We start from the raw sequence: 6,651 nt of genomic DNA, 5'->3' as shown, positions 1-6,651 counted from the left end.
CTACATAGTGAGTTCCAGGACAGCTGGGGCTACAGGGAAACCCTGTCTCAAAAAGACCAAAAAAAGAGAATATATTCCTGAAGTTGTACCTGATAGTCAAAAGAATATTAGGTCAGATACGGAAGTGAGCAGTAAACAGCTATTAAGAGGATTAAAGTTTGTACAGTATAATTCTGGCCCTCCATCTGCAACGTTCCAACTCTTCACAATCAGAAAGTTCAAGTCAGTCAGTCACTCTACAGAATCTTCAGCACAGATGTAGTTTTGGGGGGTAGGGCTTCAGTTCACAGTTACACTAAATTTCTCTAAGACTTTTAGACATTTCACAAACTTGTCAAATTTGATTGATTCTCTAGGCATTCAAACTTGAATCATAAACTGACAGATCTGAATCAAATATCTAGCGCCTTCACCCAATAGCACAAACCTCCAAGGTTGCCCATGAAAACCTCCACAGGCATTTGTACAGCAAGCACTGCTTAATAGGACTGAAGTCTAAATTTCTCGTGCTTCCCCCAGCAAACAAGTGCAAATGCATGAGCTCACTCTTAACCCTGACACAGCAACAGGAGTCATCCACGCAGACACCATCTAGGCAAGCAAATGATCAGGGTAGGTATGATTTCATCCTGCCAGCACACCCTGCAGCTGATCCCTTCACCAGAGTCAGCTCAGGACCCCACAATGGCCTCTAGCCACGCATAACTCAGGGACTCATGCACCTGTAGCACCTGTGAATTTAGTGCTCATGCAGTTTTTAAGGAACATTAAGGACTCTCAGACTTTGGATGCCGTGTTAGAAGAAAGCTTGCAGCTTCCTTCAAATGGGATATTTTAGGAAAAATGTGACCTGAAGGTGACCACCATAACACTTGCCTCCCAGGTTTCACTGATTTCAGCAACCACAGTATGGGCTTTCAAGTGCCCTATAGCCCTTGGATGGGGACCTTAAGCCTGCAGGTTCCTGGGTGACCCTAGTATAACCCCTATGGTATAACTACTCATGTGGTCCCTGGTGCTGCAGCTCCAGGGAGACATAAGAAACTAAAGCAGGGACATACTCTTCTCCCAGGGATTCCCCTCTCCCCTCTCCTCCAGTCTTCATGGTCCTATGTTCACCTGAGATGGGGACCCTTTGGAGAGGAACAGAAGGTGGAAACTGCCCCTGGGGTTCTGGAATGGTAGGAGCTGCTCTGATGTCACAGCCTGAGCTTTCTTCAAAACATGCCACAGAACCACCTGGCTGGACCCAGTAGGCTCTCCTAGCCAACAAAATGAGTCTGGTTACTGCAGAAGAGGATGCTAAGTCTGTAATCTTCTTTCAAGAAGTGGGTAAGTTGCTATAGTACAATACTCTTGGTCCCCTGATGTCATTTGGGTTCAGCCAACCAAGGGTATGTCCCTTGCAGCCTCTGTTGCATGCCAAGATGCCAGAACTTTCTGCAGCCCTATCTAGGGATGTAGGGTTGTTCTTACAGTTCCAAAGGTCTTTCTGACCCAGAGAAGGAACCTGTCTGATCATTGTTACTCAGTGCCTGGAGAGGTTCAAGATGGTGCCCTTCTCACCTCAGGAAAAATGTGGTAAAGAGATCCTACCCTGTGCTCCCCATCCATGGTAAGGCTCAGCTGTCCCATATGAACTGAACAAGGCCCAACAAAGTGGAGGGAGCCTGAAGGTCCTGTGGCTGGGGAGTGCTAGAATGTCCCATGAGCCCCTGGTCCTGCCTATTGGGCCCAAATCACTCTACCAGAGCCAGGTCTGTAGCAGAATGAAGAAAGTGTCACCATGGCACAGCTGCCTCATCTCAAAGGACCTTCTTCTCTGTCTCATGGGAGACACTGGAACAAGGGAGGGGCTGCTGCAGAGGCCTGGACACCCACTCTCACAGAGCAATGGACTGGCATGTGATAACTGTCTACCTGACCTTAGTCATGAAGGAGAGCCTGATGACCAGCAACCTGGTGAGGTGTCTTTGTTTCAGTTTTTGGTTTTTGGTTTTTTTGAGACAGGGTCTCCCTGTAGCCCCAGCTGACCTAGAACTCGCTATGTAGACCAGGCTGGTCTTGCTCTCACAGAGATCCACCCGCCTCTGCCTCTCAAGTGCTGGAATTAAAGGCGTGCACCACCACTCCCAGCCAGGAGGTGTCTTTATCTTCCCCAGCACTCCAGAGTCCACAAGCCCAGTAGCAATAAATATTTCCCAGAGATGTTGGTAGGGTAGGACTCCTAGGGGTGAGGTGTCACCAAAAAAGCCCATGCCTCTTCCTCAGCACCCTCCCCACATGCTCCAGTTATAAGATACCCAGCATCACATGGATGATTCAGGGCTCTGCAGTGGGCCCAAGGATTTAGGGTTCTGAAGATGCAGGCCTGGGTCATACGGTCCTGGGGAAGAAGAGGATCCAGGAGGAACTGCAGGCTGCAGGGGCAGGGCACATTGCTGTTCCTGTCACCATCAGAGAGAGGCAGTGCTTCTCGGGGTTTCCCACAACCACTGTGAAAGATCAATGGCAGCGTAAAATGGCTCATTTTACATGTTTCCCCCCTTGTTGTGTGTACAAATGTGTTATTTCATGACGTTAAAACATCTTGGCCTTTTGAAGTGACAGACCTTTGTTGCCTCCCTTTTGTCTGTCTGCTCTGTCTCTTGGCTACCAGGCTCTGGCTACAGGGACAGGAATGTCACTGTAGTCCTTGCCTGCCCAGATGAACTGCAGAGGCGTGTGTTTGCATGTTTGCGTGTGTGCACATGTGTACATGTGCATGAAGGTATGCACCTCCCTGGGCATGTACATATGTTAGAGTGTGCCTGTGCTAATATAATCAGGAGAGAGGCAGTCAAGCCTTTTTTCTCGGTTCCCACATATCTTGGTGCTGATCCTAGAGTCAGGGTTACAGAAGGCCATAGAACTCCTGCACTCTGGCCTACCTACACTCTGCAGTGAGTGGACTTGTGGCTAGGGCAGGTGCTACTCCCATAGCATGGGGTTTACCCACACTGTCCTAGGTGACTGTTCTGTAGTCCATCAGCCTGAGCCTGGCCTGGGTGGGAGGGCAGCTCTCTGGAGGGGCCAGCACTCAAGCATGTAGTCCCTGGGGTCTTTGCCCCATGCTATGATTCCTGGAGAAAGAGACAGGTGTAGAGTCCAGTGGAGTCTGGTAGGCTCTAGAAATCTGTAGAAATTGGAGGATGCCCCATAGCTCCTTGGAGGCCCCTCCAGGTAGGTGTTTAGACTAAGTACCTGTCTTGGACATCTTCGAGACCAGGCACTGGAGCCCTTGGAGTGGCTCAGCATGGCCTTTGATGAGCAGCTCCTGTTTGTGCTGATTTCAGTCAGCTCTAGACCTTAAATTTCAGGAACACTACTTACGAAAACATGATGGACCACAGCTGTTGCCTAACCTAGAGTGCCCACACACACATACACCTTCACACCTGCATGACACTGTCCTCTGTAAAGGGGGACTCCCTGCATAGTCTTGACCCCATGATGCTGATGACATTGAGCCTCCGATCATAGCATCTCATTGCAGCCTGAAGTGAGCCAGGAACCTCTGTCCAGTGTTGGACTTCAAATTTGGTTGATCTTTGGCTGGGAGTCCAGCCCAGTGGTAGAGGACTTGCCTCATATACGCAAGGTCCTGGATTCTGTGCTTAGTGTCATATTTGCTGATCTTTGGAAATTGTCCCTCAGTTTCTGTCTTACAAATGTATAAACTGAGGCCCAGGGAAGAGGCTCCAAGGTCACCCCTCACATCAAAGGGCTTGCTTTAGTGGTGGGGAGCCAGAGTCAAGGCCATCTCTAGAGACCACTGCAGGAGCTACCCAACCCTCCTCCTCCCTCATCTTGTCCCACATTTCCTATCCAGGCACCAGGAAATTAAGATTGGCTAGGGCAGATGGACACTGTACTGTCAGCACCCTCAAAACACATAGTTAAAAAACCAGGTGTGGAGGTACATACCTTTAATCACAGCTGGAGCTGGTCCCAGAGACAGCACCAGCAGAAGCACCCAGCTGAAGAAGTGAGATTCTGTTCACTTCCAGGAGGTGGCACTGTAGCCAGACCTCCAGGAGTGATACTCAAGTGAGGTCTCAAATTTAAGACTAGGATTGTTGAGTGTGAGGGATCATGGGCAGTGAATGGCCAGCAGTGGAAAGCATACAGGTTTACTTCTGTGTAAGGAAATCTGACCTACCTAACCTGATAGGGGTACTAAGAACAAACTCAGGACCCCCCAAGTCTGTTTCCTTCAAAGGATGAAAGATAGCTGTGGCCAATACCACACAGACTCTCACTGTATATGCAAAAGGCTAGAGCCTATGGCAGGTCCAGAAGCCATCTCAGGTGACAAGGACATGGGTTTAAGCAGAAGAGAGGTTGGTGCACACCCTCCTGCCCTCACCTGTATCCTTATCCAAAGGCAAGCCTTGGAAACTTAGAGGCCAGCAAAAGGTAAGGTGAGAGTAAGGAGCTACTCCTATGACCCCTCCACTATCACACAGTATCGGCCTTGAGCCACCATCTTTCCAGCTTCGTGGTTGAAGAGAAGCACAGGCCTTACTGAGAAGTTTCAGTCATGGGAGAAGTACCCTTGGACCAGGCTGTCTGGAGGAGAACTCATCTGGCTACCTGTAGGCCACTCTCCTTCAGAAGCAGGTGCACATGGAAAGTTTGTTCATGGTGCCAGTGGAGGCTGCAGGTCACTGCCTCCCCTCCACTCCCCATAACACCCTTTTGAGAACCAGCTTCTGCATTTTCTTCCTAGGAAATTTTCAGAGCCAGCATAGGATGTCACCTCCCCAGACATTCAGACAGGCTGAGAAGCATATTGGCAGCAACTACAAAGATCTAACAGGCAGGGTATGCTGGATAGCTTTAGTGCCAACTTGACTCACCCGGGTTGAGGGATCCTCAATTGGGGAATTGTCTTCATTGGACTGGCCTGTGGCCATGTCCGTGGCGCATCTTCTTGATTGTTGAGTGATGTAGGAGGTCCCAGCCCACTGTGGGTGGTGCCACTCCTGGACAGGTGGGCCTGTGTTGCATAAGAAAGCAGGCTGAGCAGGGGCCAGGGAAGCCAGTCAGTAAGCACTCCCAAATTGGTATTGGTCAGAGTGTTTTGTCACAGCAATGGAGAGACAAACTAGGACACAGGGTTTTCCCAAAGCCCTCAAAGTAGGAAAGGAACAGCAAGGAAAAACAATGTGGATGTGCAGGCGGGAACCCATTCAGGGTACACGGTGCTCCTGAACACCAGGCTGCCAACACATCTTCCCAGGAGCCTGGACATCCAGAGTGCCACCCTCCACAAGGACAAGTGTTCCTGTCAACAAAGATCAGAGGCACAGGGGTGTTTGGACTGCTGAGGATCTGTACCAACTTGCATAGAAGTAAAGTAGACCACCCTTGACTGATGAGGTGCAGGGAACTTTCAGGGTGTTAGATGGATCATCGTGGTGGGCTTCCTATCTAGTCAGGCTCTGAGGAGTTGCAGGGACTAGTACGCCAGGACACCACTGAGGAGGAAGGTCCTACTCATGCAGCTAGTCTCTCAGGCCCCTTGGTCAATGCCCAGCCCTGGCAGGCTGGCAGATCCAGTTGGGGTCCACATTGCTATAACTCATGAGAAGACTTCCCACACCCACATTAGGGGTGGGAAAAGCCAACTCATCCACCTACGTTGCTGTGGGAGGCTACCTTCAATCTATCCCTTATCTCTTGGGAGAAGGCCTTCTCAGAGAACCACTCATGGTGGCCAGGACCTCAGTGAAGAGAGCCCTGAGCAACCCTCCCAGAGACAACCAGGACTTTACCAGAAACTGCTAGTTTCTCTAATTTCTGTCCCTATTTCCAATTTGGGACCAACTTGAGGAAGCATGTGCCATAGACTCTGGCTTTTAGATCCTGCTTCTCAGGCAGAGACTTCAACTCACCATACCTGGACCTTCCCCTGATCCAATGCAGCTAGCTCTGTGGATGCCCAGGAAAGCTCACTGCTATGAGGGGTCTTTGAGAGTCTTGGCTTTAAAGGGGTGAGACATACAGAGACTACACTTTCCAGGATTTTCTTTTCCAAAGTGTCTCTAGTAGTCACTGGTCAATGGATTTCTCCACAGCCCTTGGTCCAGCAGGACTTTCTCTAATTAACCCAGATCCCATGACCAAGAGACCCTGCTCAGACATCCTGAGCACTGACTGCTGCTGCCCTGGTCACTATTTACTTGAGCTAATAAATCCCAAGGTTCTATGTCCACAATAAGCAGAGGGCTCCCCAGAGGCTGTACCAGCTGGAGCCCTGGGATAGAACTCCTAAAAGGAGAGGGGCTCCCCAGTACTTCACAACAATCTCTGTCCATGGTCATCAATCTTCAGACCCTCCAAGGAGGCTACAGAGCCATTTCCATTCCAGATTTTATCGCCTGTCTGCACTTATACTAGAACCCACTCATTGGGTACCTGCTCAGTTCATCTCAGCAGAGATGTCCCCATCATGCCTAGCTCCAGTTCAGTGACAGGCACAGCCAGGAGATATGGGGCAGGGGAGAAGTGAAGGGTGGAAGAAAGGAGGTCACAAGAGTGGGGAAGAAGCAGGTAGCAAGCAGCCCATGGGGCAACTATAAGAGGTACCTCCCTGGACTGTGACTA

Source organism: Nannospalax galili, unplaced genomic scaffold (assembly GCF_000622305.1).
Source record: "Nannospalax galili isolate Female #2095 unplaced genomic scaffold, S.galili_v1.0 scaffold49, whole genome shotgun sequence".
NCBI lineage: Eukaryota > Metazoa > Chordata > Mammalia > Rodentia > Spalacidae > Nannospalax > Nannospalax galili.
This window is presented reverse-complemented; position numbering follows the sequence as displayed.